The following is a 25731-nucleotide window of genomic DNA, read 5'->3' on the forward strand; positions in this document are numbered from 1 at the left end:
GTTGCTTAAGTTTAGCTTTTTAGAAAAATTATACCAAACTGAATTCATCTGTTATTTTCATAGATGCTTCTTATTTAAAGTAGATGTCATAAATTTTGTAATAGTCTGTTGATTTCTGTTTCATTTTTTCATTTCCATTGTAAAATGATAGAGGGGGCAAAGAAAGTATAACATATAATAATACCACTTAGTTTAACATTAGCCCTTTAAAAATGTATCATTGCTACTATACCTCTGTGGAAAATACTAAATTCTCAAGATTATATATTTATATATCCAAAATAAAATGCAATAGCTGTTTATAATAGCTATACATATGATACCACAGTATCAAATTTTGGTGGTGAAATCAGACAGCTTTCCCCTGCCTTACACATGTTTGCACTGAGAAAATAATTCAAATTTGGCTACATTTTTATGTGCTTCAGGTGACCTTAAAATTTAATATTTTTATCCTCATTGTATTTGGTTCCTACTTATCCCTTTATTTGGACATTGATGTTGTGTCAAATCTGTGATTAGTTACGTTCACTATGGGGAGGAATGGAAGTAGTAGCTTATAAAGGTTGAATTCTAAAATCACTGTTTATCAGAGCTTATTCTAGTGTCTCCAAGGACATAGTAGCTTTGTGATAACTGGATATTGTGCAGTGAAGGTCAAATATTAATAATAGATTGTGACTCTTGTCAAACTTACGATTTTTGAGATTGAGATAGTTTTGAGTAATTTTTTTCTTGCTCAGTTAGAGATGTCTGAGTGATGTTAATTGAATTTGACCGTGTTATTAACTGTTTCCTAGAGCTTAATAATGAACATATCAGGAATAGCACCTGACAAGTACCTAGCATAGCATCTGTTATCCTGTAAGCATTCAAACGTTGACAATTAACTCAGTACTGTAGATGGCAACAATTGTCCTTCAATCTATCCAGTAATTTGATTTTTATAAATATTGTCTGTTACTTGCCAGCCATTCAGCTAGGTGCTGAGGATAAAACGGTACAATTAAAAACAGGTATTTCCTGATTGCTCTTGAACTTACAGATGTTAATTGCAGTGCAGATAAAATTACATAGACAAATGTAAAATTGCAACTGGAACCAATCCTATATAGAAAGGTATTAGTTGCCATGAGAGTGGAAGCAATATCATTGGTGTGTAAATAAAGCATAGAACCCACACATTTATTTCTTGAAGTGAATTGATAACTTGTTTTTTGAAAAAGTTTATATTAAATGACTATCTTCTAAGCAAAGTATACAGAAAGACTAACTTCTAACCATGGAGAAATAATTTTTTTATGTTATAGTACTGTTTTCTCAGATTTCTTAAGAATTTACAACGAAGCCCATGAAAGTAGCATTCTTATTTGAAAATTTCACTTACAGGAGAGAATTCTTACAGGGTCCTTTATAACATTTCAGGATTAAATGTATTGAATAATAACCCCAATTTCTTCAACTGAATTTAAGTTAATTAAAGGATGTTAACCATAAAATAACTTGTCCTCTCCTTAGCAACTCTTTTCCATTCTACTATCAATCCAGTACAGGGACTTACTTATCACTCATTTTATATCATTGAATTGTTACATGCAGACATTTTTTAATGGTAGTGTGATTTCCTTGACTTTTATCCCTTTATAAAGAAAATAATTTTAAACTTAGTTTTTTAATAAATTTATTCTACAATATATATATTTATTAAAAATTTGAAAATAAAATGGTTGAGCATTTGGATGCCTAAATGTTTACACTTTTTTGTAGGACACAGAGAATCTCATCTAAAGGAAAGACACTAGTGATGTTTGAAAAATAATGAAGTTAACTTTTTTTTCTAATTTATTTTTTATTAAATTTATTGGAATGACATTGGTTAGTAAAATTATATAGATTTCAAGTATACATTTCTGTAATGCATCATCTATCTATTGCATTGTGTGTTCACCACCCAGAGTCAGTTCTCCTTCCATTACCATATATTTGACCCCCCTTACCCTCTTCTACAACCCTCCCTCCCCAGTTGTTTTCATATGTTACATCTGTCAGCATTTTTAAAAACCTTCATTGAAAAGTAGCTCTTCTTTATTCAGCTGATAGTATAAACAAGCTGAATCAGAGTATACAAGCTGGTATGAATCTAAAATCAGAAAAGCTTACTTTTTTATAATATAAATGATCTTTCCCTAATTTACTACTAAAATATATAAACCATTTAAAATATCAAATAAGTATAAATCTTTGTCAAATGGCATAAACTCAAATTAAGTTGATCGTTAAATTTTTCCTCAAAATTAGTATGTTGAATTTAATTTCTATAGTAAGTATCTAAATTTAGTTTTTTCTGGCTATACTCCAAAGAAGGTCACCAACATCTTTTTCAAGTACTGACTTGACGATCTTAGCTCAAATACCTAGGCAGTTACACTTGACAATGCAGGGAGAAAACTGTCCTTCCCATTTCTTCCAGAAGGACAGTCTTAAGACAAATGTTCCTTGCTGAGTAACATACCTTGTAATGCGCATGACATTGTTTCTTTGACAGTTCCTTTTTGGTTCTGTGCTGTTAGCTTTCATTGGTCCATGATTTCAGGTGGAGAATTGGGTCTTTAGCCACATAAATACAGAGGGTGCCAAAAAAAAAATGTATACTCATTTTAAGGAAGTAAAAAACTGTATTAAAATTACACTGATAATAACCACTTTGAGCACCTTTATAACTGCAGAAGTCAAATGTGACTTGTATTCATCTTTTGTTAATGATATATATTGTGTTACAATTTTAATACATTTTTTTCTTTTCTTAAAATGTGTATACACATTTTGGCGCCCTCTGTATATTTAATATACATAGGTATGTAAACATCACAGGTGGAAGATGATATATAGCATTTCTTTTATTGAAATGAATGAAAAATGACCCTTGTTTCTAAGCAATCAAAGGTCTACCAATAGTTATGTTTTTAACTATACAACTTTCAGTATAGCAGACAATGAAGTACCTGATTGGGTGTGTATGTTGTAATGTGATGGCTTCTGTTTTGAATTTGGGGGTTACTACTGTCAAAAGAAATGGTGATTAATAGTAGTGTGGAATTGCAAGTTTAAGAAAGGAAAATTTTAATAAAGGTTATTGTTTATAATTGTGGGAAGTAAAAGAACGTTTTCCGTTCAATATAAGGAAGACCCTTTTAAATGTGGGAAATAAAATAGATTCCTCCAAGATTCATTCTTTTAAGAATTTGATAGAAGTTTATAAAGAAGGAACTCTTGGTGATTTAACTCATAGGATTATTTGAAAGAAATTTGTGGCACATCTTAAAATTAATATATTTATAATGATATATATATAATATTTTACTTTACTATTATATGAATAGATTCTACTAGCAATGTTAAGCTACTACTTATAGTGGGATCTTTTTAAGTGAACTTAAGAGAGAAAAGAGCAAATCCCATTCATTCATTCATTCATTCTATAAATTCTTACTGACAACCTGCTGTATGTCAGGCACTGCACTAGCCACTGGGGGCATAGTCACAAATAAGACTGATGTGACCCCCTGGTTATAGTAAGTATATCAAGAAAGATAGATATTAAATAAGTAATTACAAAAAAGTATAGCGTTTCGTGACATTATAATAACAGCAGTTCTTTCTTAAGGATACCTTGAGAATTGCTCTATAGTATGCTAATCATTTAATCAGTTTACTTTCCTCATGAAATGAGGTTATTCATTTTGACATAAAAATTGGATAAAAATTATTTGAGAATGGATTGTAGAAACTACTAGAGACTGAAGTAGTCTTGAGACGTGTGTGTGTGCATGTGTGTGTGAGTGTATCTTATTTAAAACAAGAAACTGCTATAGAAAGGTCTTCAACTTTCTGAGGTACCAAGAACTGTGAATATGAGCAGAAGAAATGCATAATGCCTATAATGTATATTATGCATTATACAGATAATCTAATAAAATTATTTGTATCAGTGCTACTTTACAAATTTCTGAATTGTGGTTAAAAAGTTGGGTCTAGAATCATACTGGCTGTGTTTGAGTATTAACTCTGACACTTAAAAGCTGTGCCGTCTTAGGAAAGTTGTATAACTCCTCTGTGCTTCAGTTTCCTCACCTTTAAAATGGGGATAATAAGAGTGCATACCCTACAGAAAAATAAATTATTGATGCATAAAATGCTTAAAACAGTGTCTAGCACACAGGAAGTGCTTATGGAAAGGGCTCTGTACGCTATTGTTGTAGTTAACAGTAACAATCATGATAACTTCCTCACATCAAAAGTGTCCTATCTAATTCACAGAGTTGGGCCAACTGAAATAATTGCAGAATGGTGCTTCAGATATGTACATTATACTACAAGGAGCTGTTATCTTTATTCTACCAAACAACGTGTCAGTGAAATTCTCACCCAAGTTTCGGGACCTCTTAGCAGAAACAGCCGTCACTCCAAGTCCTGCCTCCATAGATGGCATCTCCAGGCCCAAGGTTATCAAGGTGATCTCATTTAACCTGAGATTTACTTTATCTCAGGCATCATGGAGATGACCCTTGATGTTTAAGAAAGGAAATAGCACAGGTGTTCTGTTTACTCAATGGAAGATATAAGCCCAAATCAGATTAGAGTACGTTTGTCAATGAAATGACTGTGTCAAAATTAAATATTCTTTTCCCTGCAGAAACCTCAACAAAGGATCCCTTTCTATAATATGTCTCCATTATATTTGTAAAATTAATCATATGTAGCACTGCTAGTTATTTTATGTACCTTAGTAAGAAGCAAATTGTTTTGTCTCAAGATAGTCACATATTACATTATCTACTTCTATACATAATTTGTAAAAATATTTTTAAAGTTGTAAAAAAGTATATTTTTATCTAGATTTTTTTAAATTAAAGTTTATTGGGGTGACAATTGTTAGTAAAGTTACATAGATTTCAGGTGTACAATTCTGTATTACGTCATCTATATATCACATTGTGTGTTCACCACCCAGAGTCAGTTCTCCTTCCATCACCATATATTTGATCCCTTTTACCCTCATCTACCACCCCTCTCCCCCCGTACCCTCTGGTAACCACTAAATTATTGTCTATGTCTGTGTTTGTTTCTTCATTTGTTTACTATATCTTTTAGTTTGATATTCTATAGCAAAATATTTTAAGAATTCAGTAATTTTTGCTAAGTAATTCTTGTTGGAAAACAATTTCAGGGTAAAATTTAATCTGACATTTGCTTTGAACTATGACTGTATGGCTTATGTCTATTTATGTAAAAAGAGAATTTATATATTTGTGGATTAATTCAATTTAATTATCATAAGTGCAACTTTAATGAATTGTTTTCAGATGAAATATTTGAATTAAATCTGAAATAGGCATTTCATAACCTAGTGTCTTTATTTTCATTTGCAACACAGACCTGTTTGTTTCATTGTAAGATGCTAAAAGAGAAAATTCTTTGAATGCACAAGTATGGTTTCCCACAACCACAATTTGTTTAAATAGAATTAATCAACAAGTGCTTATTGAAAACTTACTACCTATCTATCACTTGATAATAGTAATATTATGGCAGCCTAAAAGAGTTATGCTGTCACTCCACTTAGGCCCTGGGGAGACTAGAACAATGGAAAGAACACTTAGACATGCGATAGAAAATCTAAGATCTTGTTTCTGCCCTGCCACTAATAAACAGAGAGATCTTAGATACATGAACCTATTAAGATTATGAGGCTCTCTTAGCATCTTAGTCTCATTATATGTGTGTGTGTGTGTGTGTGTGTGTGCACTGACGTGTATACACACATATATTTGTATATCCATCCCAAATTATTGCTCCAAATTGAAATGAAAAGCTAAAAATTCATGAAGTATTTTAATGTCCAAATATACTAAGCAAAGAATTCTATACTATCAAGTATTTTACATGATTTCATGTGAAAATACATTATTGATTGTTATATATACTATTTCAGAACTTCTCAAATATTCCCACATAAATTATATACTGTTCTTCAACTTCACAAGGGAAATGAAAATTCCTTTAATTTCAAACTGATTTCCTTGTTACACGATTAAAATTTTTTTCTAATAAACATTTTCAACAGGTACCAAGTTATTTTTTTATACCTTTGGACTAATTTTTTATAAACCAACTTGAAATAGCTGCAGCAGTCATTAGCAACTCTGCTGTTTGCAATGCTATAGGGCCTTTCTAGTTCTGCAAATAGCATCATGAGTTCTCAGATTAATTTACAAACTCATTAAAAAGTAGATTGCAGCATTTTAAGAGGAAAACAAAGCATTTATGTACATATGTACACACACACACACACACACACACACACACTTCTTTGCTTTACGAAATGATCTCTCTAAATCACTTAAGTACTGTGTACTCCTAGTAAAGAGGAGTAGTTGGGAGCTGCTGATTGAAGCACTATTGTGTTATCCAGCTCTGTTGATCTGCTAACCATAAGAAGTTGGTTGGTCTGCCCATTGAACTAGATGCTACTACAGTCATAATTGGAATAATTTTAAATACAAAAAAATCAAAGAGTTAAAATAACAGATGCCATTTATAGGCTTAATAGAAGATTTAAGAACACATGTATTTGTGAGCTGCTACATTTTAAATGATAAAATGTTATAAGGGCATTGAATGCAAGCATTTTTGAACAAAGATAATATTTAAATTTATGAATTATTTGGAGGCAGTATTAGCATGCAACCATATGAAAGAAGACTGAAATTTATAATAAAATTTAACATAAAGAAAAGATATTTTTCAGGATTTGCTTACTGTGGTATCATATGGAAGAAACATCTTATACATCATTAACTAATCAATACAGTAAAGGTGAAGTCAAGAGCCAGCAAAAAGAACCTCCGCAATTTCTGTGAAAATAAGATGACAAGTAGACATTCGATCTCATGCTGTAGAATGCTTTTTATTAAGAAAGGAATAAGTGTTGACTGCTCTTTGGTGGAGGAACAGGTGGTGGAATACACAAGGCCTGTAAGGAAGTCTTTCAGGTTTAAATGTGGATCTGCTATATACTTTACCTTCTATCATTTGGAGCATACTGTCTCCTATTATTTGGCTGAAATTAATCAGTCTTATTCAGAAAATTTGACCTATTGAAAGTTCATTTACATTTTTAAGAGGAGCATATATTAATAAATCCAAATAATCTATGTATGTTAAACTTTTGTCTGTCATTCATTAGAGTACCTGAACCTACTAAGTATAAAACATCGTGCTGTTTTATATTTAACACAGTGAGGCTGTAACATACTACCTCCTATTGTGTGGCTGAGACTAATCTGTCTTATTCAGAGAAGGGAGTATCAGTTGGTTAAAGAACGAGTCATTTGAATCATGGGACAGTTTTTGAAAATGCAGACCCAAGTAATATGTACCATTAAAATCAGAAGGCAGTATGAGTTTATTGAAATATGAAGGAGGTAAGAAGATAATAAAATAAAATAATTTCCTTTGCATTGGTTCAATGTGCTCTAAAAACAGTTATATCTTTGTTAGTTTATTTTGGGAGTGTATAAATTATTTTTGTGAAATTTTGTTTTTCTAAGTTACTATTGAATTAGAATTTACAAAATTTTTTTCTCTACAAATGTACATAAACACAGTAACAATATGTACAAATCAAATTTAATTTGTTAATGAATTTTAGAATATGGTCACCTCTGTGCCAATCACAGGGCGATCTGTCATATCTTTTGCATCTTTTGTCTAGGTTGTGAGTGTTTGGTATGTAGTATGTTAGTAGATAACTCCATTTTTACTTATACTGGAATATATTTGGGTTACAAGATCATGTTCCAGGTGCCTGATTTTTAAAAGCTTATTCTAAAAAATTTCAAACATATACAAAAGAGAGACTTGTGTAATAAACTCCCTGCATCTATGGCCCAAATTTAAGAATTAACAAAAATTTGCCACATTTGGTTCATCTATTTCCTCCTTTTTTTCTCAAGTAGTTTAAAGCATATCCCAGACTTCATCTTTTAACTCCTGTATTATTCAATATTCATTGATATTTTTCTTATATAAGCATAATACCTTGCCACTTTAAACAAAATAAACAATACTTCTTTATTACCTGACATTATCTCTCTATTTAGTTTCCCCTGCTTTTGATTCAAAATGTCATTTTACATTAGGTTTGTTTATTTAGAATCCAAACAAGATTCATACAGCGTTTGGTTGTTAGGACTGTTCTATAATTAAAATGTCTGTTATTCCCCTCCACCATTTTCCCTTCCTCCTCCTCTCACACCTCTACCCTCCTTTGCTTCTCTTCGTCTTTTCTTTCCTTCTTGTTCATGACTTGTTAGAGAAACTGGGTAAACTATCCCATAGAATAGTTACCATTCTGGACTTTTCTGTTGGCTCTCCTAGATAAACTTATTTCTCTAACCTCTAAACTTTCTGTAAATTAGAGTTTAGCTTAAAATACTTATTAGATTCAGGTTAAGCTTTGATTTTGGTGTGGAGGGTTGACAGAAATACCTCATACATGGGGCTGTTCCTTCATACTGCATCACGTCAGGAAGCATATACTGTCTGTCTCCAATAAGAGTTTTCCATCAACCTTTCCTTTCGTAGTTTCATCCATTGCTAATTAGTCTCTGAATCAATTCTAACATTAGGGTTTACAAGATAATGCATTTTTAAATCAGCCACCGTTTCTTCATGTGTTAGTAGAAATTCTTTTATAAAGAAGAAATTTCCTCATAAACTATGGCTTTTTGAACTCCCTGAAATAGTTCATCCTAGAAAGAAACCTGGTGCTTTTAACATCATCTTTTAAATACCTAGTTTAATGTCCAGTAGTAACTTTAGATGTGAAGAGCACATAGCACGTAGCAAGTCCCCATGTAATTGTAGGATTTTTATAAAATAAAGATGTTTCTTATTTGATTTTCATGAACATTGTCAGTATTAGGATAACTTTATATAGTCAACATATAAAAGGAGTTGAGGACCTTTTCCTGGTTCTTCTTGGTCAAATATTCTGCTTTGTGATGAGTCACTAGTGATGAGTTGATCTTCAAAGAATAGGGTACGTTCTTAGGTCAGCAAGCTGAACAGCATCACCTAGCAGAGTAATAACATTTAGGTGGGGATGATTTTATATTGCTCAAATGATATAAATTCAGGGATAAACAGTCACCATTTTTATTACATTTATTGGGATAACATTGGTTAGTAATATTATAAATTTCAGGTGCACAACTTTGTAATATGACATCTGTGTACTCTATTGTGCACTCACCACTGGAAGTCTAGTCTCCTTCCAACACTATATATTTGACTCCCTTTATCCAATTTGTCCTTCCCCACCTCCCTTTTCTACTGGTAACCACCATTCTGTTGTCTGAGTTTGGGGGTTTTTCTTTTGTTTGTTTATGTTTTATGACCCACATATGAGTGAAATCATCTTGATCTTGTCCTTTTCTGTCTGACTTATTTCACTTAGCATAATACTCTTAGGATCCATCCATGTTGTTGGAAATGGCAATATTTCATCTTTTTATAGCTGACTAGTAGTGTTCCATTCTATGCGTGTGTGTGTGTGTTTTGTGTGTGTGTATACACACACACATATGTATCACGTCTTTTTGTTATTAGTTTATTCAGTAATCACCACTAACTCCATTTTTATGTAATACTGCTAATGAACATAACCTGAAGAAGAAATAAAACCAAAATATTTTTTTAGGTGACATGATTGATTAGGAAAATCTATGGCAGTATCTTTAAAACTATTTATAAACAAAATTTAATAATGAAGAGTTGTATATACTATATTTTTATACTAGCTAAAAAACATAATGGAAAAAGAACCCAATCAGAATGGTAACAAACAAAACATAATACTTAGCAATACATTTGAAAAAGATGTTAGTCCTTTAGAAAGAAACCATAAAGGAGTGACGTCAGAAATATGGCCACATGAGGGGTTCCCTCTTGAAGTTACAAGTTGAGTAGGTGTAATTCAAAGAGATCCACACATCAAAACATCTGAAGGTTGGCGAATTACTGCAAACAGGGGAGTAGGGAAGGGAGAAGTGCAGAGATGGGAGTGTGGATATAGACCAGCTCACTGTAGTCCCGGGAGAGGGGGGTATTGAGACTCCAGGTACACACTATGTGACCCCAAGCATTCCTGCCTGAGTGATCATCATGTAATATGGCTGAACCCAGCATTCGGAGCAGAGACTTCGGGCCAAGACCAAATACAGAAGTGCGACAACTGTGGTCTAACAGCCCTCACTGCCAGGCAGAAAACAAAGGCACGGAGCCTGCCTCCCACCACTCTCACAGAGCTCGCCTCCCCCACACCCACCAGTGCTAGCAGCAGGCCCCAAAAGAAATTGTAGCAGTGTCAGGTTAAAGAGAAAAATATCTACAACCCTGAGAACTGAAGAGAGAGTTCTTGCCTGGCAGATGTATATTGCAGCTACTACCAGTGATAAGGGAGGAGATACAGTGGCGGCAAGGCAGCTATGGTCTGGCAGTCACCATTACTCAAGAGGGGAACAAAGACACAAACACACCAGGGGGTCTCTCCCAGCCCACGCTGCCCACACTTTTCCCTACTGATCCCAGCAGAGGCCCACAGGACTGCTAAGGCACGTGGCTCTACATTTGGCTGCAAGGGCCTTTGAAACCCATCACCCGTCACCCACCACATCCTCCCATGGTGGTGGTGCCCTGAGACCCAGGTGACCTGGTCACAAAGGAGACGGCCACCTTCCTCTGCGAGAAGCTGGAACAGGGCAAGAGAGAATAAAATGCTCCAGCACTACCTACTAGAAAACGAAAGACCTCTTCATATCAACCTGCTGCAGAATTCACTCTCATAGAAGCCGAGGAAGAGAAATAATTACCATGAGTAACCAAGGTAACAAGGCAGCTCAGAAACAAAATGAAAAATCTCCAGAAAATAAACTTGGACATGGAAATGTGTGACTTAAATGACAGAGAATTCAAGATGGCAGTTCTGAAAAAACACAACGAGTTGTAAGAAAACTCAGATAGACGGTTTAATGAACTCAGAAATAAAATCAGTGAACAAAAGGAATATTTTATGAAAGAGAATGAAATTTTTAAAAAGAACCAAATAGAAATTCTGTAGCTGAAGAACTCAATAAAAGAGGTGAAGAATGAAATAGCCAGTTTAGGAAATAGAGCTGACCAGGTGGAGGAAAAAATTAATGATATTGAAGATAGAAATCTGGAAATGACGCAGATGGAAGAAGAGAGAGACTTGAGAGTTAAAAAAAAAAAAAATGAAAGAGCTCTAGAAGAACTATGTGACGCCATCAGAAAGAGCAATATAATAATAATGGGTATACCAGAAGGGGAAGAGAGACAAGGGCCCAGGGAGCCTATTCAAACAAATAGTTAACAGCTTCCCAAATCTATGGAAAGAACTGGATTCTTGAATACAAGAAGCAAACAGAGCACCTAATTCAATCTTAACAGGCCTTCTCCAAGGCACATTACATTGAAACTTTCAAAAATGAATGACAAAAAAAAAGAATTCTGAAGTCAGGGAAAAGAAGTTTAAACCTGCAAAGGAAAGCCCATTAGATTATCATCAGATTTTTCAGCAGAATCTCTACAAGCTAGGAGGGAATGGAATCAAATATTCAAACTATTGAAATAGGAATTACCAGCCAAAAATAACATGTCCAGTAAAGTTATTTTTTAGATCTGAAAGAGTAATAAAGACCTTTCCAGATATAAAGAAGCTAAGGGAATTTTCCACCACAAGGCCTGCATTACAGAAAATACTGAAGGAGCTTATTTTACCTGAAACAAAAAGACAAAAGGATACAAAACTATGAGTAAGAGGTCTAACAGGCAGATGGAAGCAGGAAATGGCAACCAGTACACAGACTAGGGCACGACACACTTAAACATAACATAAAGGGTAAAGGAGATTTAAAACACATTAATAAAAGAGAAAAAGACAATTTGCTGTTGTTACTAAGAAATTAACTCACAGAATAAATAGGTATAATTTGTGACAACAAAAACATAAAAGGGGAGGGGGTAAAAGACTGAATTTGCAAAAGGGAATGGAGATAAGATGCATGCTCAAGAAAAAGGACTACTGTATATATGAAACTTTCTTTTACATAACTTTAATGGTAACCATTCAAAAAAATACAGAACTGAGACACATAACATAAAAAAAGAGGAAACAAGGTGGGGGGAGGAGGACATAGAATACCATCAAAAATAACAAATCAGAACACTAAGGTAAAGAAACAATGGAGACACTGAGCTACCAGAAAACAAAAAGATTAAATGGCTATAGGAAATCCTCATATATCAATGATCACCCTAAATGTAAATGGACTGAACTCCCCAATAAAAAGGCAAAGTAGCAATTTGGATTTAAAAAAAAAAAAGCAATATGTTGCCTTTAAAAGACAAATCTCTGCTACAAGGACAGAGACTCAAAGTTAAAAGATGGAAAATGATGCTCTAAGGAAATGGGATTCAGAGAAAAGAAGGTGTAGTCATACTTACAACTGACAAAACAGACTTCATGATAAAAAAGGTAACAAGCGACAAAGATGGATATTTCATAATGATAAAGGGGACAATACAACAAGAAGACATAGCACTTGTTAATGTATATGCTCCCAATCAGGGAGCACCAAAATATTTAAAACAACTACTGACAGAACTAAAAAGAGAAACTGACAAAAACTCAACTATAGTAGGGAACCTAAATATTCCATTGACAATTATGGATAGATCATCCAAACAGAAAAACAATAAGGAAATATCAGCTTTAAATGACACATTAGACCATATGGACATAATTGACATTTTTAGAGCACTTCATCCTGAACACCACACTGTACAGTCTTTTCTAGTGCACATGGAACATTCTCAAGGGTAGACTATATGTTCAGACACAAAACTAGCCTCAGCAAATTTAAGAAGATTGAAATCATACCAAGCATATTCTCTGACCACAGTGCTTTGTAATTGGAGATCCATTGCAAAAGGAAAGCAGGAAAAACCACACATGTGGCGATTAAACAACATGCTACTAAAGAATGGTCAAAGAAAAAAATAAAAGGAGAGATCAAAAGTTACATAGAAACAAATGAAGATGAAAATACATCATATCAAAACTATTGGGATGCAAGCAAAAGCAGTACTAAGAGGAAAATTCATATCATTACAGGTCTATCTCAACAAACACGAAAAGTCCCAAATAAAAAGCATTACATCTGAAAGAACTAAAAACAGAAGAACAAATAAAACCCAAAGTCAGCAGAAAGAAGAAAATAATAAAAATTTGAGCAGAATTAAATGAAATAGAAAATAAAAAGGCAATAGAAAAAGTTATGCACCAAAGAGCTGGTTCTTTGAAAAGATCAATAAAATTGACAAACCCCGGGATAGAATCACTAAGGAAAAAAACAGAAGACACAAATAAAACAGAAAGGAAAGAGGAGAAGTTATGACAGGTACCACATAATATACAAGAATGCTTGAAGGATTACATGCCACCAAATTCAATAACCTAAAAGAATGGACAAGTTCTTGGAAATATATAAGCTTCTTAGACTGAATCACAAAGAACTGGAAATCTAAATAGACAGATCAACACTAAGGAAATTGAAACAGTCATCCAAAACCTTCCCAAAAGTAAAACTCGAGGACCAGATGGCTTCACTAGTGAAATCTACCAAACATTCAAAGACGATTTAATACCTGTTCTCAGACTCTTCCAAAAACTTGAAGAAGAGGCAATACTTCATAACTCACTTTATCAGGCCAACATTACCCTGATACCGAAATCTGGTAAGGATAACACAAAAAACAAAAACTACAGACCAGTATCTCTGATGAATACAGATGCAGAAATCCTAAACAAAATGCTAGCAAATTGAATACAACAATACATTTAAAAGATTATACATCACGACCAAGTGGGGTTCATTCCAGGGGCACAAGGATGGTTCAGCATATAAGGTCTGACAATTAAATTCATGAACATATCCTAGAATAAGTGCTACATACCTCATTGCTGAATATCACTATGGTCACCTTCAAAGTACTCCCCTTGAGAAGCCATGCACTGACGCCAGTGCCTTATCAACCTTTCAAAGCAGTTTTGGAATTCTTTTTGGAACGGCCATGACAGTTATCATCGTATTACCATTGATGACCTGAATGTCATCAAAATGTCTTTCTTTCAATATTTCTTTTATCTTTGGGTAAAGAAAGAAATTATTGGGAGCCAGATCAAGGGAGTAGGAAGGGTATTCCAATACACTTATTTGTTTTCTGGCCAAAAACTCCCTTAGTGTGAGCTGCTGCATTGTTGTGATGCAAGAGCCATGAATTGTTGGCAATAAGTTCAGGTTGTTTTCAACCTGAACAAAATAAAGGATAAAAATCACATGATCATATCAATATATGCATAAAAGGCATTTGACAAGATACACATCCATTTATGATTATAACACTTAATAAAATGAGCATAGAAACAAAGTACCTCAACATAATAAAGGCCATATATGACAAATCCACAGCTAATACCATACAATGGTGAAAAACTGAAGATTTTTCTTCTATGATCAGGTGCAAGCCAGGAATGCCCATCTCACCACTGTTAATCAACATAACTTTGGAAGTCCCATCCAGAGCAGTCAGGCAAGCGAAAAAAGGAAAAGGAAAAGCATCCAAATTAGGAATGAAGAAGTCAAATTGTCATTCTTTGAAAATGGCATGTTTCTTTGTATAAAAAACCCTAAAGATTACACCAAAAAAAGCTATTAGAAACAATAAACAAATACAGTAAAGTTGCAGGATATAAAATCAGTGTACAAAAATCCATTGTGTTCCTGTATACTAGCAATGAAATTTCAGAAAATGAAATGAAAAAAGAAATTCCTTTTTAAAATTGCAACAAAAAGAATAAAATACCTAAGAATAAACTTAACAAAGGTTGTGAAGGACCAACACAGTGAAAACTACAAGACATTATTAAAAGAAATTGAAGAAGACACAAAGAAATGGAAAGATATTCCATGTCCATGGATTGGAAGAACCAACATAGTTAAAAATGGCCATATCACCCAAGGCAATATACTGATTTAATGCAATTCCCATGAAAATCCCAGTGGCATTTTTTTAAAAAAATAGAATAAAAAATTGTCAGATTTGTATAGAATCACAAGACTCCAAATAGTCAAAGTAATTCTAAGAAAAAAGAACACTGCTGGAGGTATTGTACTCCCTGACTTCAGCTTGTACTACAGAGCAACAATAATCAAAAAAAATCAAGGTATAATGTTAGCAGAAAAATAGACACAGAGACCAATGGAACAGAATTGAAAACCCAGAAGTAAACCCACATATATATGGACAGATAATTTTCAACAAAGGAACCCAAAACATAAAATGGAGAAAAGAAAGCCTCTTCAATAAATGGTGCTGGAAAAATTGGAAAGCAAAAGAATGAAACTAGACTGCTATCTGTTACCACATACCAAATTTAACTCAAAATGGATTAAAGACCTAAACAAGACCTTAAACAATAAATTGCATGGAAGAGAGCATAGCTACTAAACTTATGGACCTTGGCTTCAGAGAGGTTTTTATGAATTTGACCTCAAAGGCAAGGGAAGTAAAAGCAAAAATAAATAAATGGGACTATATCAAATTAAAAAGCTTCTGCACAGCTAAAGAATCCATCAACGAAACAAAGAAGCAACCAGCTGAATTGGAAAAGGTGTTTGCAAACAAGATAAGGAGCTAATATCCAAAATATATAAAGAACTCATGCAACTCAACACCAAAAAGAAACAATCAATTAAAAAATGGACAGATTACCTGAACAGACACTTCTCCCAAGGAAAAAAAAAAAAACAGCCAACAGATATATAAAAAAATGCTCTTCACTATCTATTAGGGAAATGCAAATCAAAACAGCAATGAGATACCACCTCATACCTTTTAGAATGGCTGTTATCAACAAGACAAGTAGTAACAAGTGTGGAGAGTTTGTGGAGACAAAGGAACTTTCATACACTGCTAGTGGGAATGTAAATTGGTACAGCCACTATGGAAAACAGTATGGAGGTTCCACAGAAAATTAAGGACAGAGTTACCATATGACCCAGCAATCTCTATATCTGGGTATCTACCCAAAAAGATATGAAAACATTTATCCATAAATATATATGTACCCCTATGTTCATTGCAGCATTATTCATGGTGGCCAAGAAATGGAAACAACCAAAGTGTTCTTCCATAGATGATTGGATAAAGAAGATGTGATACATGCACACAATGGAATATTACTCGGTCATAAGAAAAAATATTACTCAGCCATGTTGTCATTTGCGACAACATGGATGGATCTTGAGATTACCATGCTAAGCAAAGTAAGTCAGACAGAAAAAGTCAAGAACCATATGACTTCACTCATATGTGGCATATAAAACTGAAAGCAACAATCGAACAAAACAAACAAAACTCATAGACATAGGCAACAGTTTAGTGGTTGCCAGAGGGTAAGGGGAGAGGGGGAGTGGTAGAAGAGTGTAAAGGGGATCAAATATATGGTGATGGAAGGAGAACTGACTCTGAGGGGTAAACACACAATGTGATATATAGATGATGTATTACAGAATTGTACACCTGAAACCTATATAATTTACCTAACCAGTGTCACCCCAGAAACTTAATACATTTTTTAAAAAATGGACAAAGGCCTGAATAGATATTTCTCCATAGAAATTATGCAAATGGCTAACATGTACATGAAAAGGTGCTTGGACATCATTAGTCATCAGAGAAATACAAATTAAAACCATAATGAGATGGCATCTCACACCTGTCAGAATGGCTATTGTTATTTTTTGCCATATATCTTTTTTTGTATTTTTTATTAAATTTATTAGAGAGTGGTTATTAAAAAAACAAAAGATAAGTGTTGGCAAGGATGTTGGTGGGCATGTAAATTGGTATAGCCATTATGGACAATAGTATGGAGGAGGTTCCTCAAAAAAGTTAAAAATAGAGCTAGCTTATGATCCAGCAATCCCAGTTCTGGGTATTTATCCAGAAGAATTGAAATCAGGATCTTGAAGAGATGACTATACCCCCACATTCATTGGAGCATTATTCACAATAGCCAAGATACGGAAACAACCCACATGTCCATCAATGGATGAATGGATGATGAAAATGTAGTATATATATACAATGGAATATAATTCAGTTTTTAAAAGACAACCTGCCATTTGAATAGCATTGATGGAGCTGGAGGAAATACAAACATGGAAATACAAATACCGAATGTTCTTACTTATATGTGGAATCTAAAATAGTCCAACTCAGAGAAGCAGAGAGTAGAATGATGGTTACCAGAGGATGGGGAAAGGGGAAAATGGGACAGTGATGGTCAAAGGGTACAGAGTTTCAGTTATGCAAGATAAATAAGTACTGAAGATATACTAACTATAACTATTTAAAATTTGTAGAAGGTAGATCTTATGTTAAGTTTTTACCACACACACAGCAATAATAATAAAAAAATAAATTTGATAAAAAATAATGAAAATAGAAAAGGGGGAGAAAACTTTGGAGGTGATGGATATGTCTGTGGCCTTCATTGTAGGGATGGTAGTTTCACAGGCATATGTTTATCTCCAAATCCATTGAGTTGTATACATTAAATGTTTACAGCCTTTTATATGTCAATCATACTCCAATAAAGTGGCAAAAAAAAAACCATTAACATTTGAAAACATATTAAGATTCAAACAAATGAAAATGAACTTTCTGAAACATGAGAATATTGGCACATTATTTGGCAGTAATAATTTATAGATTATTAGGTTTACTTCTAACTTTTAGAATTCCTACTGATTTATTTTATAGGGATTCTTCAAAGAAGGTGTCACCCTACTACATATCAAAAACTTTTAAAGCAAAAGTGTCAAAAACAGTAGTAATGATACAGAAATAGATGTGTAACCCTGATACTAGAACGGATCCCTCTGCCCCTTGGAGATTTAAATAGAAATTTTCCTTGAACCCCTGCGTTCTTGGTCAGAGACTCATGAGAAATGCCCCTTGTCCTGTGAATTATGCAAAGTCCTGTGCCTGACATATGACCTCATATTTCTTGCCTCTGCTTGCATGCCACCCTGATTTCTGCCAGTGTCAATGCGGATGTGAAATCAGTCCCTTCACTAGTTTCAAAATTTTTTTTAGCATTTCATGAGTTTAAAAACTCTGAGTAGGTGATACAACCAGCACATTATTATCTTAACTTTTTGCGTAATACATTTCTGTCCACATCCATGTCCTCGTTCTACTCACATACTTTCCTAAATTCATGCAGTTGCCTTCTTAAGGGGAGTTCTACAAAGCAAACATTTTTCCCATCTTGTAAAACATGGATTATTGGAGAATTATGAGGAATCCAAAATTAGTCCCATGTGTGAGGTCTGACAGTTAAGTTCACGAACACATCCTAGAAAAAGTGCTACATACCTCATTGCTGATATCACTATGGTCACCTTCAGAGTACTCCCCTTGGGAAGCTATGCACCGACGCTGGTGCCTAGTCGATCCTTCAAAGAATTTTGGAACTCTTTCTGGAATGGCCATCAGAGCTGTTATCTTATTCTTGATGTTCTGAATGTCATCAAAATGTTTCCTTTCAATATTTCCTTTATTTTCGGGTAAAGACAGAAGTCATTGGGGGCCAGATCAGGTGAGTAGGGAGGGTGTTCCAATACAGTTATTTGTTTACTGGCTAAAAACTCCCTCACAGACAGTGCCGTCTGAGCTGGTACATTGTTGTGATGCAAGAGCCATGAATTGTTGGTGACAAATTCAGATTGTCTTAACTTTTTCACACAGCCTTTTCAGCACTTCCAAATAGTAAACTTGGTTAACTGTCCAATTGGTACAAATTCATAATGAATAATCCCTCTGATATCAAAAAAGCTTAGCAACATTGTTGCAACAAGTTCACGAATTTAATTGTCTGACCTCGTATGATACAATATTCTTTCCTAAAGGAGTGGCCACTTACAGAATATTCATTCTGTGGTATTAGGTAGTGGTATTTAGTGATACAACTGCAAGACTGATTAGACAAATAAATGTTTTCATCCTTTATACAACGATAGGAGTTAAAAAGAAAAAGCATAAAAAATAACTTTACATCTCATATTTGAAGCATTAGTAGAACTCATCAAGGTAAAGATGTAGTTCAATATTAAAAATTTTGTTAGGTTAAAATATTATACTTAAAAGGATTACAGAAAGTTGTGGAAAATATATGCATCAAAAGTTACAAAGAAAATATTAACTATAATAATTTATGTTGTAGAATGTGCAGATTTAGACATCGATATCCTAATACATAAATGACAAAAATCTGACATTAAGATCCTGAAAATAAAGAAACACAAATAATAAAAAATGTGAGGGTAAAACATTTACTCATCCACTTATAACTTACAAAATAAAATGACTTTGAGATACAATTTTTTCATTGTTTTAAACGAGCCAACTTTTTAAAAAAGAAATCTAATTTTGACAAGATAAATAATAATACCAAATTTGGGTAAGGTAATACAGGAATATATGCTGAGAATCGCAATAATGTTCAGATATTTCACTTGTAAGAATTTAAGAAATAAATACTATGTTCATTATAATTCATGTGTGTAGAAAAATGCCAAATTTAGAGACTACAGAACATTAATGTAAAATACTATATTGTCTTAAATGATTATTTTTGAAAATTGTAAAACCACTGTCCAATGGTTTTCTGTGTTGATAGAAATACTCTGTAATTTTCACTGTCCAATAATGGTTAGCCATTAGCCACATATGGCTCCTGAGCACTTGAAATGTGGCTAAGGCAACGGAAAAACTGAATTTTTAATTTTATTTAACATTTAAATTTAAATACTCACATGGAACTAGTGGCCACAGTATTGGACAGTGCAGTTCTAGAAATATGGAAAAATGTTAGGTGTAAGTGAAAATAAATTAGGAAGTTTATATGTTGTGATTACAAGTATGAAAATACCTATATGTACATATAGAAAGTGATATTCACAATTAAAATATTTGTGTTATAACATTCATAGACACAACAGTTTAGTGGTTACCAGAGGGAAAAGGGAGGGGAGAGGTAGAAAATGATAAAGGGGTCAAATACATGGTGACAGAAGATTTGACTTTGGGTGGAGAACACACAATGCAATATACAGATGATGTATTATATATGATTGAAACCTATATATTCTGTCACCCCAATAAATTTAATAAATAGATTATTGGAGGAAAAAATCCTATGACCATCTGAATAAATGCACAAGTGATGAAAGTCAGCATGTATTCAAGATATATAATCTCAGCAATCTAGGAGTAGAATTTCCTTTACTACTTTTCTTTTCCTTTCCTTTATTTCACCATGTTTACTGGTGTAAACATGTAAAAATGTTTTTACATGTTTCCTATCAGGAATAAGATTAGGGTGGCCCACTGTTACTGGTTCTCTTAACATGTACAAGATGACTCTGTCCAGTGTTGTAAAATGAGAAAAGAAAAAAAGGCATAATGTTTAAAACAGAAGAAAAAGCCTGCTAGTATTCAAAAATGATATGATTGTGTATGTTGAAATTCAAAAGGGATCTAGACATAACCTTTTGGGATTAATAAGCAAACTTAGAAAGGTTGCTGGAGAGAATATCAATGTACAAATATATCTGTATGTATCAGCTTAATTAGAGTATAAAATTTCAGAAAATGATAATTTTCAATACTATCAAATATTTACAGATCAATTTAACAAAAGATTAGCAAGAGTTGTTGGAGAAAGCTGTAAAACTTGAGAGAATTTTAACAGTCAGATATCCCACATAACAGTTTGCATGGTTTTAGCTTGTCTCCCTTTAATGCTGTGGCTGCCCTTCCCCTGCAAGATAAACGTTAACAGTTGGGAACATTACTTAGCAGAATGTGACTGAGATTACATTAAAGGCATACAAAGGAGACTACCGTTTTGGTTTTATATGACAGACTTCCAAGCATATATTTCACCAATTTTTTAAAAGCCACTCTTTCTCTTGATACAAGAAAGCGAAAAGACTTCCTGTTCAGAATGCATGAAATGAAATGAACCTATTAAAAGGAAGTTTTAAATAGAAAGCAAAAATTGTGTATACTTTTACTAAAAATTCAAGCGACACCCCCAAAAACTTAAGAAACAAAATAAATTTACAAGAAAATGTCATTTAAATGCTTTGAAATAATTTTCCCAATATAAGATAGCTAAAACGGTAATGTCACGTTTGTTACTGCTTAAGTGTAGTAAATGGCAAGGCCCGTACTACATTTGTTTTTCTCTCTGTTTCAAAAATGCAAAAATGTTTCTTTGGGCCACTTTAGCCCTTATAGATTGTTTAAGAAGGGCAACCATGTGTCCCTATTTTCACCTGTAGTCCTAGTGTAAGTATGAATAATCCCTTTTACATATTTGAAAGTGTTTCAGTTTGTATAGCAGATTATACGGTTACACTAGTTTTAAGTCATTGCCATCATTTTTGACATAGCAAAAAAATAAATAAATAAATGGAGAGAGGGAGCAAGAAAAGAGAATGAGAGAAAGTTCCTAGAAAATAATATTTGACTCCCAAAGTAAGTACTTTTTAAAATCTTTATTGATGAATAATTAATAAATATAAATGTGTATGTTTAAAGTAAATATAGATAGATAGATGATAGATAGATAGATAGATAGATAGATAGATAGATAGATAGATAGATAGATAGATAGATATTTGTGGTAGGATTGAAGGAAATGGGTGATTTTTAAAAAATGCTAATTACAAGGTCAAGTGAAAAGAATGCAGCCCTCCAGCATTACACTGTTCAATATGGTGGCCACGCACTGGATAAGGCAGTTTAAATATTACTTAAGTAAAATTTAAAGTTTAGTCCCTCAGAGGGCTGCGAGACAAACTTACCGCAAGAGTTAAAAGAATCCAGATTGGAAAGCTTGTATAAACAAGCCTTATTAATGCTTTTACTAATTTACTACCCAAGACCAAATTTTGTTTAGATTCCTCACTAATGAATACTCAAATCTTGCTTAGATTACTTTCTAATGAACATTGATTTTCTTTGTCCTGTCAGTTTCTTACAAATTCATTGTTTCTTTGTCTAAAAAGTGTAAAAAGGATCTTAGTTCAGTCATCTCTTTGAGCCTCATTTTATGATCTGAGCATCATGTTATGATTCTCCTGTGCACATATATTAAATTGTTTTTTTCTCTCGTTAAAAAAAAATTAGTCACACTAGCCACATTTCAAGTGCTCAATAGTCACACATGGCTAATGTTCACCATCTGGACAGAGTAGATACAGAGCATTTTTACATTGCAAAAAGTTGTGTTACACAGTGCTGCAGACAGAACTGATGAAAGTAGTATACTGGAACAAGTCATTGAAAATTTATTAGTCGATCATTTCCTAAGGTCACTAATGAATTAAAACTGGAAATTGGATTCAGTATAAAAGTGTAAGAAACAGTATCCTAAGACCCTACATTTGTAACCTAGATCAGCACTTCATAAAGTATGGGCAGTGGACTAATGCTGGTTTTATCAGTCTGTGACTAAATGCTTACTCTCAATTTCAGTACTTGTTTAGAAACTTTTATAGCAAGGTGATATTTCTGTGTCATCCAAGCAAATTACCTATCTTTTCTCACCGAGGGATTGACCAGTTTGGTTATTAAAAAGTTGCCTAGAGAGTTTTATGTACTTTGAGCAGTATAGTCCATGAGCATGGGTCCACAATGGAAATAAAGAGTCCTTCATTGCACAGTATGAGAGACATTGGTCAAGATAAAAAAGAGCAAATACGTTGCTCAGGGCAGTTTTGTATAGAACCTAAATTAGTTGTTAGTATAGCTTAATAATGTATACTTACTTACAAGTGGAATTAAAAAATGAACACTAAATCTCTGAATGTGGTAAATTTAGACTTCATTCTTCCTGATAATGGAAATGAGGCAAAAGATCCATTATCCACAAAATGAGTAAGGATTTTAAAGAAATTCCTAGTCAGTGCCTCTGTCCAGAGAACTTGTTTCCTCGTTTTACCTCCTGGGCCTGGGAGATTCAACCAGCTCGCAGAAACTTTTCCTTTCAGCAAAATTTCCAATTTAGCATTTTCCTTTACCACTTTAAAGCTCCTGTTGTCATATTGTTGCACTTACCGTGTTTCCCAGAAAATAAGACCTAGCTGGACAATCAGCTCTAATGCGTCTTTTGGAGCAAAAATTAATATGAGACCTGGTCTTATTTTGCTGTAAGACTGGGTATGATATGATATGATATGATATATGATATTATATGATATGATATATGATATAATATATATTTTACTATAAGACCTGGTCTCATATTAATTTTTGCTCCAAAAGACACATTAGAGCTGATTGTCCGGCTAAGTCTTATTTTTGGGGAAACAAGGTAGTTCTTTGTAACTGTTTTTCATCCCTTACCCGGAAAGTTAGTTTCAGAGGCTTACAAGATGTCCCAAATAGGAAAATTGTTTTAAATTAAGTGAGCTATTAAAATTTTGTTTCAAAATCTCTTCCTTTTTTTTCATGTTTTAAGCCTGATTTCCTGATACAACCTATTAAATCGAATTATTTGTGAAATGTGGAAAGCTTTGTACTACTATAATCAAGGCATAATGTGTCAGCTAAAGCATTATTTTAATGATAAGAGGGAAGCATAAATCCTAAATTTACTACCTGTTTTCTTATTGTGGTTTTGGCTATACATTAAATGGTTGTCTATACCCTGAAATAAAATATTCTATATGCTGTATCCAGTTTGTTTTGGACTGATTCTATTTTGTGGAATTTCAGGTCAAATGGAATCTAATACTTTGTAATAGCCCTGATTCTAGTGGCCTTGCACTTTTTATTAAGTATTTATACATACATATTCAGTCCTTTATCAGTATTATTGATCTATTTGTTACTGATTTCAGTGTTTATTCTTTTTCTCCCTAATTTATCAAATTTGGAAGGAGTTGGAAAACACTTGAAGGAAATCAATCTCTGTTTTTAGTAATAGTCTATCAATTACAGAAAAATACATGAATAGTATTCAGCATTTCTTGTTAATTATTTTAAGATTGAAAAAACATATTAAAATAAGTATGAAAATTATACTGATAGAATGGTATCTCCTGATTTCAGTTTTTTAGGCAGAATTACAGATAGAGAACCGTATTATCGCCTAATTTATATAGACCTCTTCAAAAGATAAAAAATAATACAAAAGTATTAAGAAGGCATGTTACTTTTTATCTACCTTAATATTCTTATTCTTATATTTGATATCTGGTAATATATTTTTAAGGTACAGCGTGTGATTTCCTGATCTTAAAATATCCCATTCCTTTTCAAGAGTTTAGGTTGCAAAAATTACAATATTTTTCTCATAAATATTTTATATAGCTTTTTAGAATATATTATTTAATATGTAATTAAAGGTTGATATTGTTAATATCTTTTATATAACACATTTTGAAACTGCTCAGAACATTTGTAGACTTCTGATTGTTTTATTTTATGCAAGTTTCAACCTTGAGAATATTGACTAATTGGTTAATATTCTTTGTATCACATTGGTTGTATCATATTGGTTAATATTCTTTGTTTTTAGTGCTTATTATGTGCCAGGAACTACTTGAGATTTTAAACACACACACACACACACTCTCTCTCTCCATTTCCTCTGGGAGCTTGCATTCTAGTAGATTACTTCATACATGATTCTGTGGTGTTTAACACAACTTTTCTGTGTTAAGAGCTCCTACTTTTCTGTTAGTTTTCAAGAAATGCATATGTAGTTATTTGGAAATACAGATTTATAGAGATAGGACAAAATTTCTTCAAGGTTCGTTTAACTCATTGCTTTTTAATGAGTTTAGCTTTACTAATTTTTTAAAATGGAATTTACAGCTATGGTCATTTGGCAACCCAGAATCTTTCCCTATTTTTCTCAACTTCCCAACTGATAGTTCAGTGCTGGGATGGAAGTTGAACTAGTCACTTTAGGTTTTGGGTTTAAGAAATAATATTTGAAGCATATAGTATTATTTAGGGCAGATCCTTTTTTTTGAAAACCGAGAATGTGATTCTTGGAATACCATTGAATTTACCTAATTTATTTTCTTTAAAACCTACTTTTTGTAATATGGATAGATAAACTTGAACCAGATGGTATAATCTCAGTATAATATTTTACTCTTCTCTCATCCTTCAGGAAAATCTTAAAACTTCCACCACAAGAAGATTAAAAAGAGGTCCCTCCTGCACCAAGAAAGATCTGCAGATCTTTTTCAGTGTTCTTGGAGGTGCGGGGTGTGAGAACTTGATCAGTTTGTGTCAACCACCTTGTTCTCTAAAGGTAAGCACTGTGTAGTGAGTGCACATTCATGGGCCCAAGCTCCTAACGCAAGACTGGTTTTGGAATGCTCCATTGAGGGTTTGAGACCATCATCAGACTTTCTCACAGAAGGGGGTCTAGGCAGCCACTTGTGGACAGAACATCACACACATCTATAAAGAGATGGTTTTCATTGT

General features: G+C 33.2%; 1 protein-coding gene across 17 annotated transcripts in view; it reads left to right on the plus strand.

Moving 5' to 3' along the window:
• The window catches only part of ZEB1 (zinc finger E-box binding homeobox 1), a 199340-nt gene that overhangs the window by 50505 nt on the left and 123104 nt on the right, over positions 1 to 25731 (plus strand). For 7 of the 17 annotated variants that reach the window (XM_081057856.1, XM_081057850.1, XM_081057851.1 and 4 more), the window contains one exon: positions 25412 to 25555. The exons of the other annotated variants lie outside the window; for them this stretch is intronic. The gene's annotated coding sequence lies outside the window, so the exon portion shown is untranslated. The remainder of the gene's footprint in view (positions 1 to 25411; positions 25556 to 25731) is intronic. 17 annotated transcript variants of the gene reach the window in all.

The sequence above is a fragment of the Rhinolophus hipposideros genome (assembly GCF_964194185.1).
Source record: "Rhinolophus hipposideros genome assembly, chromosome: 1".
NCBI classification, from domain to species: domain Eukaryota; kingdom Metazoa; phylum Chordata; class Mammalia; order Chiroptera; family Rhinolophidae; genus Rhinolophus; species Rhinolophus hipposideros.